Source organism: Ambystoma mexicanum, chromosome 2p (assembly GCF_040938575.1).
Source record: "Ambystoma mexicanum isolate Mex_15411 chromosome 2p, UKY_AmexF1_1, whole genome shotgun sequence".
Lineage (NCBI taxonomy): Eukaryota > Metazoa > Chordata > Amphibia > Caudata > Ambystomatidae > Ambystoma > Ambystoma mexicanum.
Genome location: NC_090923.1, coordinates 595,909,951 through 595,932,819, shown reverse-complemented (window position 1 = coordinate 595,932,819; position 22,869 = coordinate 595,909,951).

Below are 22,869 nucleotides of genomic sequence, written 5' to 3'. Positions count from 1 at the left end.
TCTCAAACACTGCACATCCACACGTTCAAACCTGTTCCCCCTCGCATGTCACACACAATTTCACAACTATAACTGCAGTTCCCCACCCAGTTACAGACCGCCACACACCCTCCACTGCACCCTACTCAACAGCAGATCCCTGGTAGCACATGTCCAAGACATACTGGAGCGCATCAACTCTGAGGACCTCGATATTCTCGCACTAACCAAGACCTGGCTTACACCCACCTTTGGCCCGCACTCTCAATAGCCGTCCCTAAGGGCTGGCTATCCATTGCACTGCTTTGAAAGGACTCACAAAAAGGTGGCTGGGTTGCCCTAATCTACAAAGACTCCCTACCCCTCTACACATTACACAGCTACCATCCCCAACAGAAAATCAATATCTGCCAAACTGAAATGCTCTCCTGACGCAACCATTTATCTCCACCTTATCTATTGACCCTCAAGCCCTCCAACCAACCTCTCATCCTCAGTGACTTCAACCTAGGCCACAACGACCCTTCAGACCTTGAAGCTGCCTCTCTCATCAGCTCCATGGCAGCTCTCAAATGCGCACAACTGATCTCCAACACAACACACTCCCAGGGCTGCATTCTCAATTGGATCCTCGATAATAACAGCAATGCTACCATCCTAACTAACCACCCATGCCCATGGTCCAACCACAACGCCATCACCTTCTCCATTCTACCACCACAGAAGCCCAAACCCACTGGCAGTAACCCCACTACCAATCCTGCACCCATCATGGTCTGCAGCACACGCAACCTGTCCTGCAACCAGATGATCCTGTTCCTCAAGCTGTCCCCACCACACATCTGACACCTCTGACTTGGTGCTGCACTACAACTCCCTGCTTAGCAATGCCCTACACACCCTGGCTCCCCTTAAAGCATATAAACCTCGAAACAGCAACCACCTCAACTCCTGGTTATGATATGGTATTTTATTTATAGCACGCCTATACGCAAGCGTTCACACCTGACTTAGAATATCCCATGCCAAAAAGAGAGTAGCTAAATCAGCCTGGCACAAAGACCCCTCTCTAACCAACAAAGCCCATCTCAACTCCACTTCACGCCTCTACCGAAAAGCCATCCACGCTGCCAAAGCAACCATCTACAATGACAGAATCGCCAATGCCTCCTCCAGCCCCCAATAACTATTTACTATCCTCAGTCAACTGGAAAACCCTGCTTTCCCACCTACCACCATCATCGATGGCAACACTTGGTGTAACATGGTCCAAGTCACCGTTACAAACAAAATTGCTTCCCTGCAAGCCAGGATCGCCACTAAACATACAAATATCAAGTCTGTAACAACAGCACCTATGTCGGGCCCCCTGCCCCCTACAGGCACCACCCAAACCTTGCCCTTCGAGTTCAAACCCACATGCATCACTACTCTAAGCAATATCATGAAAAGTCTGAAACCCTCCCTCTGCAAAGGGGTCCTTTGCCCAGCCACCCTGGTCAAAGACTACGCAAAACCATCCTCCCCCCCCCCCCATCACCGCCATAATCAACTCCTCCTTCATGACCTGCTCGGTGCAACCCATCTTCAAAGAATCATGGATCGCCCCACTCCTGAAAAAACCCTCCCTTGACCCAGCCATCCCCACACCTATCGGCCCATTACCACTGTCCCATTCCTCTTGGAAATCATCGATAGTCGCCTACTTACAAATTCAAGAATTCTTTGAAGCACACCATATCCTAGGCACTCGTCAATCGGGCTTCCGACCCAGGCATGGTACGGAAAGTGCCCTCCAAGACCTTAACAAATAAGCTAGACGAAGCCAATGACCCAAGGCAACCGCTCCCTCCTTCTGTTCCTTGACCTGTCGGCAGCATTTGACCTGGTCAACCATCAAACTCTATGCCACCTCACCTCCTGAGCCCTCTTCACCCCGGACACAGCAAAGTGGATCGCATCCTTCGTAGCAGATAGAATCTCTTGAGTCTTCACAGGCAAAGCCGCCGCACACCTGTACCCACCCCTTGTGGTGTGCTGCAATGCTCCTGCGTCTCCCCCACACTAAATAACATAAAGACCAAGCCACTCTTTGACCACCTAGACTTGCATGGTATCTCAAATACCAACTACACAGACGACACACAGATCCTTATCCCACCTCTGGCATTTATGGTCAAGACATCAGCATGGTGAACACCATCTATGAAATAGTCCAGTCCTGGATGGCCTCACACATCCTCTGCCTCAACAATGAAAAGACTGAGCTACTCCTCGTTAGCCCCCGATGTAGCTAGCCAAGCTGCACCCCTCCTACAAATCCTTTACCGTTGACTGTACCATTATCTCAGTGGCCTCCTCCGTGAAAACCTTAGGAGTCTATCTGGACTCCTCACTAAACATGTCTCGCCACGTCAATCACATCACCGCCACATTAGGCTACGCCAGCAAAACCCTTCCTCACACCAAAGAACTGGCTAGAAGTAGCTCAAGCCCTCATTTGTTCGAAACTAGACTACAACTCCCTATTAAGTGGCACATCCGGAAAAAACAGAGCAAGCTCCAAATGATACAGAATGCTCTGAGAGCAGCCCTTGACATTGGTAAAAGAGAGCACATCTCTGAAGCTAGAAAAAACGCCCATTGGCTCCCAATCAAAGATCGGATCAACTTCAAAATCCTCGCCATCGCTCACTGCTGCCTCTCAAACAATGCTTTGCCCTATCTCATAGCAAACTCAAAAAACACTCTGTGACAAGACCCTTAAGAACTGCCTACAATCATTGCCTTATCACCCCGAGATTCAACTAGAAAAAAAGGGCAGGCGGTGCCAGCTTTCCAATCCGGGCCCCCAAACTGTGGAACGGGTTACCCGTACACTTTCGCAATGAACCTTCTTACAACTCCTTCAGGATGAGACTAAAAACTCACCTTTTCAACTGACTCCTGACCCTTCACTTTGTCTCAACTGCTCTATACTGTTTCTTACTGTAACCAGCATGTAGGTGCCCGCAGGCTTGATGCACTATAGAAACAAATAAAATAGGAGGAACATTTATCATTATCACAGAAATCTGGTGAAATCTTTCAAGCAGGAAATGCACACGAGGGACAACCAAAGAATGCTGAGGTTCTTGATAAATTTGGATGCCAGGCAATTCTGAGAAAGGAGTCATAATTTGGCACGTCGTGTGACTCCTTTATGGGTGACTGCATTTCTCTACAAACCTGGGTAAATTTCTATACTAACAAATTTTATTTACAGGAACCATCTCTAAGATCTTAAAGATTTGACTGAGGGTTCTGTTGTGGTGGGTGCTTGCCCATGGGACTTGGACGACCTTACATGGGCTATTGCTAAGCTAAAAACTGTCAGAGCTCCTAGTCCGGATGGTCTTCCACCCTTTTTGTTGAAAAAAGACCCAGGTTTATGGTTGCAAATCTTGAAATTACATTTTGATTAAATGTACAGGACTCATAATATACCATCTTTGTGGCCCAGTTTGCCCATTATCCCTATATACAAAAAGGGGGGGGATCAGTTTGACCCAAGTAATTATAGGGCCATAGCCTTCATTGATGCAATAAGTAAGGTCTTTTCACTTCTTCTGCTTAGAGACTTCAACTATACATTGAATCAGTTTTCCATCTTATCTTTTCAAGTCGGTTTTAGGAAGAATATGGGATCCCCACTTAATGCTACCATCTTGGCACACTTGCTACAAACTGTTAAACGTGGTCAGGCTTGGAATATATACTTCATTGGACATGTTGTCAGCCTTTCACTGCATGCTTCGTTCTAAATTGTGGATGAAATTACTAAAATACAATGGCCCCCAAAAATTGGTTCAATTGATCGCACTCCTTCATAAAAAATCTGATTTAAGGATTCGGTTGACCCAAGAGGGGGCATTGTTGAGATTTGTCGAGATTCCAGTTAAAGTAGGTTTAAGACCGGGATGTATCCTCTCCTCCACATTATTCGCGTTGATGATTTGTGGCACGTCGGGGATATTTTCCCTGGAAGGTTGGGGCATTTGGGGATACATTGGTTGGCATTCATCGATTATATCATACTTTTTTTTTTATATAACCCCAGGATATCTGCAACTTAAATTGAATTTATTTCATTCTTAGACCTTAAGGAATAACTTGAAGACCAACAGGTCCAAATCCAAAGTTGTAATTTTCACAGTTGGTAGGTAAGGAAACAAAATACATGTGGTGGTCCTTGAGTGAACAAACAGTGGAGCAGGTTCCCTTGATGCGATATTTGGGGTACAGTTTAACAAACACTGCCTCTATTGAAATGTGGAGTACAACAGTGAAAGAGAGGCTTGTTCCCCTGATATCTCACATGAAGTGTCTACATGGGAAACTGTGCAAATGTTCTATTGCGCCTGTTTCGAATTATCTTTTGAAGATTTAACAATTCTATTATATGGCTTGGATATGTCCCTTTCAGACCTGGGGGCTTATCTCGATTCGCTAGAAGGCACCACTGGAAAAAAAAGTTTTGGGGCTTGCTCCTTCTGTCCCCAATTCTATAATTTGACATGAATTAAACGTAACATCTTATTAGTAGCGCCAGCTGTTGAATTTTGCACCATGCTTGTCACCTCCATCAAATTCCCTATATGTGGACTTACATAGAATGATCAGGGATTCCGGGGGCGTGGCTACAGCGCCATGGAGTGGGTCGCGGATCCTAGAGGCTCCCGTGATCCATCCATGATCCTGCGAATAACTAGCTAAATAAGGAACAGCTGATATGCCATCTGGAAGCTACGTAGATCTTAACATGCCAAGAGCGTGAGGAGCGGAGATTGCGGTGGAAAAGAGACTTCCCGGAGATGGAACTGGAGGTTGAGTGCCGGCGCACTGGAACAAAGGAGGGGGCACTGCAACGCACAGCGCGACACATGGTATAGTGGCCGAGCGTCTGTGAGGAAGGCTGCGGCTGCTGGGATTGAACGTTGCAGAGCGCCCTCATACATCGGACTGTGACCAGCAACATAGTAGCAGCGTGGGAGAACGAGAAGACAGAAGCGGAATAGTTACATTGTTCGCCTTCACAAGCGAGTCACGAAAGACGCGCAGTGCGTGGAAAAGGGAGAGCAAAAGCCCGAAGAGAACCGCTATGACTGCACAGAGCTTGGCTAACGGGGGAAAGGCCCCACTTATCTAACACTAAGAACTTGTAACGCTCACCTGATTCCCACGGAGGCGCAGGTCTGGCTTCGAGTGCTGATGCTTCTTCAATGGTGAAGCGCAGGACTCTGAAGGTGGACAGGAAGGGCCCGCTACTCTGGCTTCTCCGGCTCGCATGAATATTCCCCTGTGCGTGAAAAGGGAGTATTACCTACTGACTGAGTTATGCTCAAGCCTCCCACTCTCTTCCAACCCTCCACAATACCCTTCCACGATTCCCCGTGAAGTCTCACCTTAGGGTCAGGAAGGATGAGCTCTCCATCCTGCTTCTGATGCAGGGGCGCGTTGAAACCCAGTTACTTCACTGGTTTGAGGATTGATGGGAGTTCAGGTAAGCTTGACTATTCAGGTAAGGCTCTGTAAAAGTTCTGTTGCAAGTTCAAAAGTCCAAGCTTAATAATAATGTTCATTGTCTTTTTGCAGCAAGCGCTAATGCTTATGTCTTTTTTCCCCTTAGGGGCTGGGGTTCGGAATACCGGAGATATGGCGCCGACCCGAAGTGAAATGTGCAGTTCCTGTTCCAGTAAATGGCAGGTTAGATCTGGATGAGCGCTCGGGAACTGTCTTTGCATACGCTCATTCAATGTCTTTGTCTTTTTTCCCCATAGGGGCCGGGGTCCGGAAAATGCCTGGAAGCGGAAAGACCCGAAATGAAATAGGAATGACCCAACAGGTAAGTCTTATTCCCTTCCTTCTCTCACCTCTTATTCTTGTCTTTTTCTCTAGGCTCTGGGAAGTGGCTGTGTATCCGTATGATCGCTGCTGAAGATGGAGGCACCCAGGAAAGGTGAGTGAAATGCAGCGATCGTAACGAAATGCTTTTAAAAATGATGTCTTGCTTTTCAGGATCGTCGGTGTGATGTCTCCGTGGTGCAGATTTAGCTGGTAAGGTCTCTTGTCTCCCTTTGCAGGTGACCCAGGATGCTGACAGGCGTGGCTGATGTCCAGATGCAGGAGCTGACACGGTGAGCGTCCAGCTGCGAGGAGCAGAACAACGCGAAGCGTGATTTGCTGATCGGGTGTGGTTTAAATAGCTTTGGAAAAAGTTCCAAGTGTGTATCCTTCCTCCGATCAGGTATGTATCCTTCCCCGACCACACCTGGGTGGAAAGTAGTCCCACAGGTAAAGTAGTTCCATTCAGGCCTCATGAGGGCCTGGATGTGGCAGCATGGTCTGCATCAGGTAAGAGCACATTAAAACACTTCAACACATGTCTAGCTTTATGAGCCTGGCGCCTAAGGCGCCAGGACAGAGGTCCAACATGAGCCTGGCGCCTAAGGCGCCAGGACTGCGTCCAAAGGGCCCCAGCTTGGGCCTGCTGGCACTTCCCTGGGGGAAATGATGCCTGCCTCTGGGGTTGCTGGGTCGGATCTGGCTCCTTGGAGGTAGGCATCATGACAGTACCCCCCCCTCCCCTCAAGGCCCCTCCCAAGGTTCTTCCCTCCGGGGGTTTGGGCTTGTTCGGAAATCTCCGGTGAAACCTTTGTACTAATCGAGGTGCGTGGACATGGTTACTAGGCTCCCACGATCTCTCCTGAGGTCCATATCCCTTCCAGTCAACAAGATAGAAGAGTTTCGACTTTACCACCTTGGAGTCTAAAATGTGTTTAACTTCGAATTCTAATTCCCCTTCAATTTGAACTGGATTTGGAGGCTTGGACAATCGGGTTCCTGGTTGTACTGGCTTCAAAAGTGATGCATGAAAAACTGGATGAATACGCATGTTGGACGGTAGATCCAGTTTAAAGGCCACTGGGTTGATTATAGCTTTGATGGGATAAGGTCCTATGAATCTGGGATTGAAGGTTCGCGGGCCCTTGAGGGGTAAATGTTTAGTTGCTAGCCATACCTGGTCTCCTACTTGGTAAGGAGGAGTTTTACTTGGTGCAAATCAGCGTTTTCTTTATACTTTTTCTTGGCTTGCTGTAAATGAGTTGCAGCTTCTTTGAAGGCTCGGGTTATTGTGGAATGCAGATGATGTACTGCGGGCATTTCCAGGGTCAGAGGTGGATCTAGGTCAGAGGTCCGAGGATGGTGACCATACAAAGTATAAAAGGGGGTTTGTCCGGTTCCAGAATGCACTGAATTGTTGTATGCATATTCTGCGATCCAAAGGATGTCTTTCCAATTTAACTCGGATTGGTGTAACATGCACCGAAGATATTGCTCGAGAGTCTGATTGGTTCTCTCGGTTTGTCCGTCGGTCTGGGGGTGGTGGCTGGTGGATAACCGCACATCTATTTGTGCTGGTTGGCAACACTTCTTCCAAAAATGTGAGATAAATTGACTTCCATGATCCGAGACTAATATGGAAGGGAAACCATGTATGCGAACTATATTCTCCAGGAATTCCTTGGCCAAGATGGAAGCTGAAGGCAAACCCTTTAAAGGGATAAAGTGGGCCATTTTGGAGAATAGGTCCACAATTACAAGGATTGTGTCGTAACCAGCACAAGGAGGCAGATCTGTTATAAAGTCCATTGACAGGGTGTGCCATGGTGCCGGTGGAATATCCAAGGGTTGAAGTAGGCCGGCTGGCCTTTTCTTTTGAGCCTTGTTTTGGGCGCAAATTCCACAAGACAGTACAAAAGACTTTATGTCTTTTCTCCAAGAAGGCCACCAGAAGTGGCGTTTGATTTTTTCCTCCGTTTTAGCGATACCAGGGTGTCCTTCCATTAAAGATTCATGATGATGGGCAATAACAAGTTCTTGCAATTCTTTACTTGGCAGAAACAACCGCTCCTGGAAGTAGGGTAAGTCATCCTTAACGGTGTAATGAGGACCCTTTTGACTCCATTCCAGTAAGGTTGAAGAGTCTAGAAGTTGTTTTATTTGCGTTTGGATATCCTCAAAAGTTTGCAATGAAGTTAAGCCTAAGATTCTTTGCTCAGGTATGATGGGCACAGGTTCTAAGCTCGAATTAGGTTCTTCCATGCCAATCCGGGATAAGGCGTCCGCTTTTCCATTCTTGCAGCCAGGGCGATAGGTAATTACAAAATCAAATTCTGCAAAGAATAGAGCCCATCGGAGTTGTCGTGAAGATTGAGCTTTGGCCGTCTTTAAATACTGTAAGTTTCTGTGGTCCGTAATTACGGTGATGGTGTGTCTTGCCCCGAGAAGGTAGTGACGCCAAGCCTTGAAAGCAGATTTGATGGCCAGTAACTCTTTATCGGTAATTGCGTAGTTGATTTCAGGAGGAGAACATTTTCTGGACCAAAAGGCCACTGGGTGTAGTTGGTTAGTTTTTGGGTCTCTTTGCGACAGGACAGCTCCCATGGCCGAACTGGAAGCATCGGTTTCCACTATGTATGGGAGATCTGGGTGCGGGTGCTTCAATACAGGTGCAGAGGTGAATTTGGTTTTCAGCTCCTGGAAGGCTTGTTCGGCCTCAAGAGTCCATTCAAAGCGTTTGTTTTTCTTTAGGAGAGCGGTGATGGGTTGGACTGTTCGGGAAAATTCCGGGATGAATCTTCGATAGAAATTGGCAAAGCCGAGCATGCTCTGAACTCCCTTCACCGAGCTTGGAGATGGCCATTTGAGGATGGCGTCCACCTTTCGCGAGTCCATTCGGACTCCCTGAGGTGTCAGGATGAACCCGAGAAACTCAACTTCTGTGGTATGAAAAACGCATTTTTCAAGTTTTGCAAATAGTCTGTGCTGGCACAGTTTCTCAAGAACTGCCCTAACATGTTTTCTGTGATCAGATTCTGAAGAAGAGTACACCAGGATGTCGTCAATGTAAACAATGACACAGACATCGATAAGTTCCCGAAGAACATCATTCATAAAGTACTGAAAGGCGGCAGGTGAATTGCACAAACCGAAGGGCATTACCTGATATTCGAAGAGCCCAAATTTGGTGCGGAATGCAGTCTTCCATTCGTCGCCTTCTTTTATGCGCACCAGGTGATAAGCTCCTCGGAGATCTAACTTGGTGTACACACAAGCGTCTTTCACCTGGTCGATAAGCTCAGGGATCAAGGGCAGAGGATACCGATTCTTAATCGTTATTTGATTTAGGGCGCGATAGTCTATACACGTTCTAAGGTCGCCTTCTTTTTTTGGCACGAAGAACAGAGCTGAAGAGACAGGAGACTTGGACGGGCGAATAAAACCATTGGCTAGGTATTGATCTAAATACTGACGCAAATGCAGGTTCTCAGGTTCCGTAAGAGCATAAATCCTACTACAAGGTAGTTGAGCATTGGGTACCAGATCGATTTGGCAATCATAAGACCGATGGGGAGGTAACGTGTTAGCCTGTTCTTTCTGAAAAACGTCTTGGAATTCTTGGTATTCTGACGGTAGCTGTACAGGGGTGGAAGTTGCTGTGGCTAGACCCATAGCTGGATTTCTTGGATAACAAGTTGGTTCACAATCAGGAAAACTTATCTTCTTTGCTCGCCAGTCAATTCTGGGATTATGTGTTTCTAACCAAGGAATTCCAAGAATTACTTGAAATTGTGGGGCCTTGATCACATCAAACACGATTGCTTCCCGATGTCCATCCTGACCCACCAGTGTCACTTCAACAGTGGAATGCGTTACAGGCCCTGAGGCTATTTCGGTTCCATCTACTGTAGTAATGACATCTTGGGTTACTTTCGGGCGGAGAGGAAGCTTAATCCTGGAAGCCAATTCACGGTCTATGTAATTTCCAATAGCTCCACTGTCGATGTATGCTTTTATAGCATGCAACTGCTGAGGCTGTTTTGGGTCCACGAGCACCATTGGCATGACAAAATGCGAGGTCAAAGAGTTAGTTTTCAAGCTCGGCAAGCGGACCCCTACGCTTGCCGGGCTAGGTCGTTTCCCGAATCAGGTGTCACTAATTCGTTATCAGTAGCTCCAACCACCTTCTTAAGTGGTTTAACTGGACAATTTCGAAGAAAGTGACCGGAAGTCCGGCAATACAGACAAAGTTGCATTTGCCGCCTTCTCTCTTGTTCTTTCTGCGTTAATGGTCCTTTAACACCACCGATTTGCATAGGTTCAGATACGTCGGTACTCTAGGAGGTAGCGTGGGTTTTGATCGGTGCTCGGTTTTCATACTTGAACCGATCTGCTTTTCTATTTTGAAGTCTGTAATCAAGTTGAACCACCAAGTCAATGTAGTCTGCACAGACCTGGGGTGGGTTTACTATCTGAGCTAGAACATCCTTAAGCTCTCCGCGCAGGCCTCGATGAAACAATGTGATCCTTTTGCTTTCTGGCCATCCAGTTTCCACAACCAGTCTGTTAAAGGTGGCTATGTAGGACAGAAGATCCTGATTACCTTGTCGTAAGGATAGTTCGTTATCAAGGGCCTGTCCTTGAGAGTGTCGAGCGAACAATCTTTCCATGCTGGCCTGGAAGCCCTGATAATTCTGGAGAATGGGATCATCCTGATTTACCAATGGAATAGACCAATCGGCAGCACTGCCACTGAGGTAAGATAGTATAAAGGCTACCTTGGCCTGGTCGTTAGGGAAGGCTCCGGGTCTGCATAGAAAGTGTAAACGACATTGGTTCATAAAGACGGCATATTTCTTGGGATCCCCCGCAAAACGTTCAGGCGGGGCCAAAGGCATGTGTCCAGGTAGATTAATTTGTACCGGGTTACTCAAACCCATTGATGTGGAAATGTCTCCGGAATTAGGTAAAGGAGTGTGCCCTGCCTGGGCCTGTAATAACCTTTTGGCTAGGTCATCAGTTCTTTCCTTAGATAAGATCAGTTCTCTTTTGAGAGCGTTAGTCTCCTAGCGGGCTGAGTGCACCTCTGCCCGTAATTCCCCCAAAAGCTGGGCCAGCTGGTCAGTCTCGGAAGTCTCCATAGCGCCCGGGTGGGAAATTGTGGGTAGGCTTCGCGTTCTGTAACGCTCACCTGATTCCCACGGAGGCGCAGGTCTGGCTTCGAGTGCTGATGCTTCTTCAATGGTGAAGCGCAGGACTCTGAAGATGGACAGGAAGGGCCCTCTACTCTGGCTTCTCCGGCTCGCAGGAATATTCCCCTGTGCGTGAAAAGGGAGTATTACCTACTGACTGAGTTATGCTCAAGCCTCCCACTCTCTTCCAACCCTCCACAATACCCTTCCACGATTCCCCGTGAAGTCTCACCTTAGGGTCAGGAAGGATGAGCTCTCCATCCTGCTTCTGATGCAGGGGCGCGTTGAAACTCAGTTACTTCACTGGTTTGAGGATTGATGGGAGTTCAGGTAAGCTTGACTATTCAGGTAAGGCTCTGTAAAAGTTCTGTTGCAAGTTCAAAAGTCCAAGCTTAATAATAATGTTCATTGTCTTTTTGCAGCAAGCGCTAATGCTTATGTCTTTTTTCCCCCTTAGGGGCCGGGGTTCGGAATGCCGGAGATATGGCGCCGACCCGAAGTGAAACGTGCAGTTCCTGTTCCAGTAAATGGCAGGTTAGTTCTGGATGAGCGCTCGGGAACTGTCTTTGCATACGCTCATTCAATGTCTTTGTCTTTTTTCCCCCCATAGGGGCCGGGGTCCGGAAAATGCCTTGAAGCGGCAAGACCCGAAATGAAATGGGAATGACCCAACCGGTAAGTCTTAGAAGGAAACTGAGTTTTTCCTATTCCCTTCCTTCTCTCACCTCTTATTCTTGTCTTTTTCTCTAGGCTCTGGGAAGTGGCTGTGTATCCGGATGATCGCTGCTGAAGATGGAGGCACCCAGGAAAGGTGAGTGAAATGCAGCGCTGCAGCGATCGTAACGAAATGCTTTTAAAAATGATGTCTTCCTTTTCAGGATCGTCGGTGTGATGTCTCCGTGGTGCAGATTTAGCTGGTAAGGTCTCTTGTCTCCCTTTGCAGGTGACCCAGGATGCTGACAGGCGTGGCTGAAGTCCAGATGCAGGAGCTGACACGGTGAGCGTCCAGCTGCGAGGAGCAGAACAACGCGAAGCGTGATTTGCTGATCGGGTGTGGTTTAAATAGCTTTGGAAAAAGTTCCAAGTGTGTATCCTTCCTCCGATCAGGTATGTATCCTTCCCCGACCACACCGGGGTGGAAAGTAGTCCCACAGGTAAAGTAGTTCCATTCAGGCCTCAAGAGGGCCTGGATGTGGCAGCATGGTCTGCATCAGGTAAGTGCACATTAAAACACTTGAACACATGCCTAGCTTTATGAGCCTGGCACCTAAGGCGCCAGGACAGAGGTCCAACATGAGCCTGGCGCCTAAGGCGCCAGGACTGCGTCCAAAGGGCCCCAGCTTGGGCCTGCTGGCACTTCCCTGGGGGAAATGATGCCTGCCTCTGGGGTTGCTGGGTCGGACCTGGCTCCTTGGAGGTAGGCATCATGACAGAACTATAACTGCTGTAGCGCAGAGCAAATTCTGACTGCCCGGGAGGCCAAGACGAAACAAGATGGCGCCTGGCAACTGCAACAACAAAGGATTAAGTGGCGGAGCGTGAACCCCATGTACCCCAGTGGAGGCAGCTGGCGTAGATGAAGGAGGGCATGAGACCTGATCGTGCAGGCACCCTGTAGTTGCGCACAGGCAGGCACGTGGATAATGCAGGAGGACACTTACTGAGAGCACATGCACAGGTGGTCACAAGACCCTGAGCTGCCAAAGGAAAAAGAAAAACTTCACAAAGTGTGCAATGGGTTCTTGTGTGGGGACAGGAACGTGTGGTGCAGGCGTGATAACCGCTGCTGAGCGAGCGCAGGCACAGTGACCTTTGCTTGCAGAATAGGAATAAAGCAGCACAACGGACTGAACATGCCACTGGGTGCGGAATGCTGCTTCTATAGGGGCTCAGGTTGTAATACCATCAGGAGATACACCCAGGGACAGGCATAAGCCATAGGTGCTCAGTGCTGCGAGGGCCCGCACAGCAGGAGGAGATAGAATGCAGTAACGCTACTATTAAAGAATGTTCCAGCATTTTCAGATAAAGGGACAGTCACATGGTGGTGGACATACAAGGTGCTCTGGGAAGGCGCTCCGTCAGCAACAGAACGGAGATCAGTAGATGGAATTATAAGTGATGGAGACGCCCCGCTAAGGAATTGACTAGACGGAATCAGAGGGTGCAGATGGTGGCAGTGGAGCTGAATCCTGGGACAAAGGCGCTCGCCCACAGCGGAAAGGTCCGCAGCAGCAAATAAGAACACATAAGGTAGTGTCAATTGAAGACCCTAAGCAGCCGTGAGAAATAGAGGAGGCCCAGCCTGTGGATACAGTGGGTGGGACACATGACCCACCGGATTGGGCAAGCAGCCTGCTCCACACCGAACTGATACAGCCACAGTGAACCCCCCTGCGGGGCGCATACTACTGTCCAGTGCCAAGATCCGACCCCCCGGCTGGGAGAAAGTTGAAAGCGATAGCCTAGTTGGGACGCCCCGCTGTGAAGTACAGAAACTCATACACGTTAACGGAAGCTGAAGGTGAACCGCAAGACTTTGTAAAACGGGCACTCCAGCCCAGTGGACAACTGAAGGAATGGCACTCAAAAGTGGCAAAGCTAAAGTGAAACAGCCCACTATGGATATTTTCGCCAAAACTTTCACAATCCCCCCAGGTGCAAGATGACACGCAGGGGGCGACAGCCTCGCCTCGGAACGACAGCCAGATCCTGGACGCCATAACAGAACTGAAAACCTCTTGGGGAGTTAGGCTTGACGCAGCTATAGCAGAACTGAAGACGGCGCTGGAAGTCAAGATCGATGTGGTGGGGTGAACGTCAACCTCCTACGCCAGGATGTGAAAGCACTGGTGGAAAGAACAAGTGGCTTGGAGAGCGCTGTAAAGACCAATACAGAGGTCAGCACCGCCAACGCCAAGCAGATCCACATATTGCAGTAACAGGTGTGCCACTTAGAAGACCGAGCAGAAGAAGCAGAGGGATCGGCGATGCACAACATCCGAGTGGTTGGGCTGCCGGAAGGAGAAGAGGGATCAGACCCGACAAACTATGTAGAGAATATGTTGATTCAGGAAATAGGCGCTGGTGCGCTCACCCAGAGGTTTGCAGTTGACAGGGCGCATAGGGCCCAGATAAGGAGGCCCCACCCGGGAGCCCCTCCTCGAGCAATTATTGCAAAGATTTTGAACTACACGGATAGGGAAAAGACCCTGGAATTTTTTCGCAAAGGTGGAACGATACATAGAGCATCAGCAACTTTCAACGCATATCCTGATTACACCATGCTGGTGCAGAGGCAATGCTTCAGCTATGTAGCCATGAAGAGATGTCTGAGAGCAGCGGGCTTCAAATACATGCTCTTGTATCCAGTGAAGCTCAAGGGCCTGCACAAGGGCAAGAAACTTTTTTCAAGACACCTGAGGAGGCAGCGACCTGGTTGGACGCTCAGGGCTGGCCAGCCCTGAGCGGAAAGGACAGGATAAGGGAAACTGCATTGAAATACTGATTACTTAGACCGATGCCATTATGGGGGGGGTCTAACTTTATGGGGTATTTTGGTCTAGAATGCTGGGTACAGATCTTGGCTGCTCTGCATAATCATTATGTGGACCTTTTTGGACTAGAATATACACATGGAGATGTCAGCTTGAGTTAGACGTGCGTAACATAATGAAGCAATATTTCGGGAGATACAGAGGTAATGTGACCTCACCCCCGGTAGATAGAATAGTTGAATCACCAGTAGGGTGATATCCCCTGCTATGTCCCAAGTACTGGCGGAGCCAAGAAAGGGCTAGATGTGGGGTCGTCTGAGATCCAGGGATGGAGATGGGCACCAATTTGGGATGGGGAAGGCGGGAGTTGGGGTGCTGGGGAGGGTGGAGGAAGGAGCAGGAGTTGGGAGGTCTGAGTTTGGGTTGGGCAGGGGGTGGGACGGAAGTAGGGGGGTTTAGGGGGTTAACAGTCAGGGAACGAGCTTACACCCACACACTACTGTGCATGGAACAGATGTTGAGGGAGGAAAAGGGCGGGATGGGTTATGGATGAGATGGGAGACCTGAAGATAGTCACCTGGAATGTCAGGGGGCTCAACAGTTATTTGAAGAGAAATAAGGTTGTGTTGTACTTGAAACAACAAGATTGATATTGCCTTGCTACAGGAAACGCACCTAACGAAAGAGAGGCAGGAGATAGTAGGGAGGAAATGGAGAGGCACCACCATAGGAGCGACATATTTGGCATACGCCTGGGGAGTTATCACGTGGATAGTACTGCATGTCCCCTTCAAGCTGTTGCAGTCCACTGTGGAGCCGGATGGGAGGATGGTACTGATAAGGGGTCTGGCGGAAAATAGAGAGCTGAGTATAGTCAACACGTATGCCCCGAACCAGGACACAATAGGCTATTTCAAGACCTTATATAGCCAGATCAGTCCGGACACAGGAGGAGCGGTCATATGGTGGGGGGTGGTGACTTCAATTGCACGTTGGATTCCCAAGGTGGATAGATCAGATAGGAAGGTAACGAAGCCCTACGAACACTACTGGGAGACTTTCACCTAGAAGACATATGGAGGATGCACCACCCACAGGATAGGCAATAATCTCACTATGCGGCACCACAGGGCCTGAATACACGCCTGGACTATACGTTTGCCAAGTTGGAGCTGACGGGAGAACTAGGGCACTCAGAATACAAGGAAAGAGTCCTATCGGACCACTCGCCATTGATTGTGGAATGGCAGTCTCCATGTCGGGATTCTTGCTGGGGGTGGAGAGTACTAAGAGCGGAGGCCTTGAAAAATGCAATGTTCAGAGAGGACTGGAAGAAAGAGATTGTTGAATACTTTGAACATAATACTGGGAGTGGGAGTCAGCTGGCACATTATGGGAGGCATTTAAGGTGGTAGTGAGGGGAGCTGCAATATCTAAATCCAAAGGGCTGCAGGGCGAGATCACCAGAGAATTACAGGAAGCAGAAAGGAAATTAGAGGAAATTATGCACAAAGAAGGGCATTCCCCTGAGGAGGCTGGTACTATTAGACGGTTGCAACAAGACTGAGGAATACTGGGGGAGATTGTGTAACTTGAATTACAAAAAATATGTAGAAAGACAACATGCAGGGGGGGGATAAACCGGGTAGGCTGTTGGCCTGGTTATACAAATGTGAAACACCTAGACCAACGATCAGAGCCATATGGGAGAAAAATGGGCAGACACTTGATACCCAATGGGAGGCGAACACTAGATTTGCAGAGTTCTACCAGCAACTGTATACAGATACAGGTGGGGAGATAGAGGCGGTTATAATTGACACACTGGAAGACAGAGGCCTTCCCAAACTGGAAATATTGGAGAAGGAGGACCTAGAGGTCCCAATCACCATAGAGGAACTGGAGGCGGTGATCAAGCTCTTACCCATCAGTAAGGCTCCTGGGGTAGATGAACTCCCTAGCGAGTTTTATAAAATGTATAGGGCAGAGCTGCTCCCCCCGATGCTGGTGATGTTAAACGAGGCATTTGAAAAAGGGGTATTGCCGGAATCCCTGAGGGAGGCGATCATCATCCCGCTCCTTAAGCCTGATAAACTGAGCGTGGATTATGGGTCGTACAGACCGCTATCCATGCTCAACCAAGAGAGCAAGATACTCACTGCAGTAATGGCAAACAGGTTGAGATGGGTAATTAATAGACTTATACATCCTGATCAGACTGGGTATGTCCCGCACAGGAACATATCTGATAACCTCAGAAGGCTCCATCACATCATTGAACAAACAGAACAGCACTCACAAGAGGTTGCCATAGTTTCATTAAATGCGGTGAAGGCCTTGGCTGCTGGCAGCCTTAAAAGAATATGGGGCACGCCGCTGTGCGGCCACATGCACCCACCATTGAGGCAATTATTGGTTATTTAAATGTGTAAAATAACATACACAGTGTTAACCCACACTGTTTGCTCATATTTGTTAGCATATACTCTAACCTAGTACTAATAATTACTTTGGCTCCTAGGTCGCCTCACCCACCCGTGTACAGAATTAATTTCCACGCGGACAGGGTAAGCACCCTTCCTTTTATACTTTAGCCTGTGCAGTTATGTTTTCATGTAACAGATCTACCAGGAGGTTAGGTTTATATATTTTTAACCTGCCCCCCCCTCTTCTCTCTTCCCCACTCCCTCCTGTCATCCTTACAGGGAGAGGACCATGAATTATGCAGACCAAGCTGCCCATCATAATTAGGAGGAATCCAATTGAGCACCGCCACAAGCCCTGATGAATGTGGTGTAACTACTGATTTACCACAGAAACCGGTCGGCTATAGGGAGACCTGACCTAGTGCTTTAGTAACTAGTACAGGCGGGCTTCTCCCCTCCCTAGGATCCTCATAATTGTCAAGGAACCTATACATGTCTTCACTGCTCAGATGCAGAAGAGGAACCTACTGGAGAATCTAATACAACTTCTCCAGCCTTTTAATATACAGTTCTGCACCTACCTAACGGAGAAAGCATATAAAAAATTTGAGATATTGCTACCAATAATGGCAGACACACATAGAGTCGGACCGGCTTTTTGTGTCTTTTAAACACGATGAAGAGTACCTACTTGCAATTATGAGCTTAGGAAGAGAGATGTATCCATCCCTATTCATTTGAATAAAAACTGTGAGTTTCTAGTGTGACCAAGAATATAGGCTCCCCAGGATGTGGGAAAGCAATGCAGGGAGACTGGCTATAGCGCAGAGCTGGAAAAGTGAGAGAAACCTGGGAGGGGAAGGTTGATAGCATGATGGTTATGGAAAAACTGACAGCGATAGTGAACGGTAGGTTAAGTGACTTTCATGCGGAGTGGAGTGTGCTACTGCTGAAATGGGGGCTAGAAGGAGAGAACCTAGCAGGCCATACAGGCACTTGAGCTATGGGGGTGTAGGTGGGGAGGGACTTCAGAGGGAACCGATGCAGGTTAGTGGAGATACAGCACAGACAGTTCCTCCGAGACATAAGTAAATGGGCATCCGCACTATTGGTCAAGTTTTAGAGATGGGGTTTGGGCGGGAGAGTTTGGGGAGGGGGTTGTTAGGGTTCTAGTAAGTAGGGGAAAAGAGGATGTAATGGTGTGTTACCTATGAGGTTGTAGGATAGAGGGGGAGGGGGTCGCAAGGGGTGGAGACCGACAATATTAATTACGAGGTGGTTTGGAATAAAATTACATTATGGGCCTCATCACGACTTGGGCGGTAAACGTGGCAGATTATCCGCCGGACCTAAATAGCGCTAACGCCAAGGCACCCGGCGGATAATCCGCCAGATCACGAGTTATCGTGCACGTGCCCCGGTCCAAGGCGTTAGCGCAATTAGCGCGAACCTTTAAAGCCGGCGCACCGTGCGCTACTGCCACATCGCGCTCATAGCGCGCTGGAAACGCGTCACAGCTGGAACGGGAAATAAAGCGGCGGCCATCTTGGAAATCACAATCCGTCGGATATCAGAGCCACTGGAAGCCATCCACGCAATCTGAAGCCTAATGAGTCAGGAGCGCACGAGGGGCAAGTCTGCACTGGACAGGGTCCGAAAACCCAAGTTCAGTGATCAGGAGCTTGAGGTGCTTGTGGATGAGGCACTGACGCACCACCATGAGCTGCAGCAGCACAAAACCAGCGCCGAGGCCAAATATGGCGATCTGTTGCTGAAAGGGTCAGTGTAGTGGGATGGGGAGGACTGCCGCAAGCGGCTGAATGACCTGCGCGTGTGAGTGCGAGGCATCCTGTCCCAGCACAGGAGTGCAAGCAGGGGCACAGGAGGAGGGCCACCAGCCCCCCGCCGAGCTCACACCATGGGAGGAAAAAATGACGGGTGTCATTGACGTTGGAACCATTGAGGGCATTGGTGAAGCGGAGGCAGGGACTGGCATCAATCCAATGGCAGGTGAGTCCCTTCACCGAATACATGCATCTGAATGAGAGTGAAGACGTGTCTGAGGCTCTGCATACACCCGTAAGTTAGGGCCACATCCCTAGAACGGTAGTGCTGCCTAGACAACCCTGTACGTGCAGTGCATGAAGGACCGGGGCAGGGGATAGACTCCCATAGCCATAGGACAGCTACGTAGAGTGTTACTGTGCATCAACACAACCACAAAAGCCTGAGCGCAGTCCACCACAACTACGCGTTTCCATGCAGTGTACCTCCATGCACAACCACAACAAGCACCACATGGTGACTGAACAGAATGCAAGTTGAATGCGTCATTGTTATTGTCTTCATTCACACTTGTTGGCATGACCTGCATCACACAAATGTAAGTAGCAGTGTACTAAAACCACCCTCTATGTACCCCACAGGCACACGTAGATCCCAACAGCCCGGTGATGATGGCGATGAGGCCACACAGACAATGCGCCCACAACACCATGCCTCCACCAGCACCAGCACCCCCGAAAAAGGCCACACCCATGGGAGACAACACCGGGGAACACCCACCTCACCCCGACGCAGACCCGCCAGACAGCAGCGGCAGCCACATGGCCACAGGGAGGCGACCGTCAGCTCACCAGAACCCAACATCCACAGCCCCGATGCCGAGGGAGAGAGGCCGGAATGTGAGCCCAACGTGGGAGCAACACCTCCACGTGTGCATCATGACACTGCACAACACACCCACAGCAGTAGTGATGGGGAAGGGGTGTCAACACCCCATGGAAGCCCAGACAGACAGCAGGCAGGGAGGCCCCATGTGCCTGTGCGTGGCTGCAGCACACCACAGCCCGATGTGGACACTGCATCCTATGGGAGCCCAGAGGGCCATCGATCGGAGCCAGGCAGCCCAGTCCAGTGTGGTGGCATGTCGCCATGCCGCCCCCCCCGACAGCGCCCAATTCGCGGTCCACCACTTGAAGCACCAGTAGAGGCCTTTGTCACAGGGGCAGCAGTCATGGGCCGGCTGGATGTCATTGAGGCAAAACAGGCCAAGATGGAAGCAATGGCAAAGGTCCAGAGCCGGCACATAAAGGCTGTGAGCACTTCCATCCTGCATGGGTGCCGGTACATTGTGCGGGACAATGCCCGCACATGACAAGTTGTGCAACAATGCACCGCTGCCCTGACAGGCTTTGGGCAACGAGTCCGTGAATTCACGGAGGCAGTGTCTGCACTTGCAGAACAACAACGCGAGGCCAATAACCTCATGCGCCAGCACATGATGGGCAGCGCTTCCATACCCTCAACTTCCACAACACCCACAGAGGGTTCACTAGACCATCTCTAAGGCGCTGGTCCATGCGCCACCTGAGTGCACGCACACCGGAGGGTCCTGGGAGAGGGAAGCGCCCGCGCCCATCCTAGTGGTGCATGGCATCATTGTTGTTGGCCTGATGAGGCAACTATACAGTTTGGGGTTGTACACGGGGGGGGGATTGTTGGGTGTTCACTGGGGGGAGGGGGGATTGTTGGATGGAAAATAAATCACGTTAAAAAAATCACAATGCATGGACAGTAGTGATTGTTACAAATGCAATTTAATGTTGAAGTGACATATGTACAATTTACCTATTACCCATTTCTAAAAGGTTCCATCAATCAATACCTGTCTGGCCAACCTCCCTTCTCTCAGCCCAACCCTTTGTACATGTGCAACACCTTCTGGCACTTCATCGCCATCACCACCATCCTCAGGTGGCTGCACATGAGCATCTAGGGGCAGTGGCACATTTCTGCAACAACAGATGTTGTGCAGCATGGCACATATCAGTACTATTTTTCCAACTTTTTCTGGTGCATACATCATTGCACCTCCCGTGCGGTCGAGGCAATGGAAGCGTGCCTTCAGCAGGCCAAATGCCCTCTCGACGCAGATCCGTGTACAGGCATGGCCAAGGTTGTATGCTCGCTCCCCCGCCGTGTGTGGGTGATGCACAGAGGTCAAGAGCCACGTGTACTGGGGATATCCCGAATCACCTGCAGGGGAGAGAAAGCCGGTATGGGGACAAGGTAAGTCGAGTGGGTGTACAAAGCCCTGTCATCAGTGTGATTTTGCCATATTTGTCATTTGGGCTATAACATTGTGGAGTGTGCTGTCCTACGGGCACGATTGAATCAATGGGGTACTCTCCACTTGGTACACCTATGTTTCTGTATGTAACAGTACTCATTCACTTGTCGCAGGAAGAGGGGGCCCTTCCACCTACTTCTGCTTTACAGAAGTGGCTGCCTCATGTGTCATTGCAAATCCATTTGGCTACAGTTGCATTTGCTGCTCTTCACTATTTTGTACTGTTATCCATGCATTTCCATGGCCATTTTGGGGACAGTGTTTGTGGGATGTGCATTGTCATTACTCGGCCTACTTATGTGTGGAGCATTTGTGGATGTGCCAGCTCATGGATTTGGTTTTCACTACTGTCGGATGGCCAGGGTGGGATATCTGCACTGTGTCAGTGTTGGGAGCCATGGTGCTACTCACACAGGAGGCCTTGTTGTGGTGGGACTTCCATATGTCACTGTGCCGCCACATGTCTGACATCCTGCATGGGTGTGTTCTGCTGTGTTGGACATGTCCAAGGTTCATTGTGCAAGGTGCTTGAATGTGTATGCTGCTGTGATGGTGCTGACTATTGGGAATGATGGATTCTGTGACAGGCACCATCAGTTGTGGATTGACATGCTTTGTGGTATACATTTGTACTCACCCAGTAGCCATGTGTTTTGGCCTTGGTGCCTTTCCATATACGCCGGCAGGGTACTGTTGCGTAGGACCATGGAGTCGTGGGTGGATCCTGGGTAGCGGGCACAGCAGTGGCAGAAGGTGAGGTCAGTGCCACATGTCATCTGCACGTTGAGGGAATGGTACTGTTTCTGGTTCCTGTAGGCAGCCTCATGTGCCTGGGGTGGTACAAGTGCCACATGTGTGCAGTCCGGGGCTGCTATTACATTCGGTACTTGGGCAATGACATAGAATTGACCCTTAAGCTGGTGCACCTGTGCCTGTGTGGCTGGCAATGCAATGTGTTCATTCACATGATTCAACGGTGCATCAAGCACCTGTCGCAGCATGGCACTGAATGTGGATTGGGCCATTCCATGCATCATGGCAACGGTATGTTGGTAGCTGCCAGTCCCAAGAAATTGAAGCATAGGCACAAGGTTCACTAGGGGAGGTACTGCCGTGCTGGTGGCTATGCGGCTGCATATGTCACCCTGGATTGTGTCCAGCAACTGGGTGATGGTTGCCCTGTCCAGCCGATATTCTGTCACCAACTGACCATCAGTTAGGGCCCAGGGTGTGGGCCTGACCCTGGGGATGGCTGGCCGCCTTGCTGGTGCTGCTCTCCTCCTCCTCATCTCCACTGCCCCCTGCACTCCCAGGGCCCTGGCCTGGTTGACTGGCCTCTGTAGCTCCAGGCGCAGCAGGTAGAAGTCGACATCAAGGCTTCCGGCTCCAAATGGCAGCATGGTGTTGGGGAGGGTGTGTTGTGCATGGGTGGGTCCTTTGTAGGCCTCAGATTTGCATTGCCTCCACCTGGGCCCTCATTGCTGTCTCCTCCCTGCTCCTGCTGGTGTAATGGGGTTGGGGAGGGTGTGTTGTGCATGGGGGGGTCCTTTGTAGGCCTCAGATTTGCATTGCCTCCACCTGGGCCTTCATTGCTGTCTCCTCCCTGCTCCTGCTGGTGTAATGGGGTTGGGGAGGGTGTGTTGTGCATGGGTGGGTCCTTTGTAGGCCTCAGATTTGCATTGCTTCCACCTGGGCCCTTATTGCTGTGGCCTGTGTTCTGTTACCTCCAGCTTTTTGCTGGAGGTATTTTCGGCGGATTA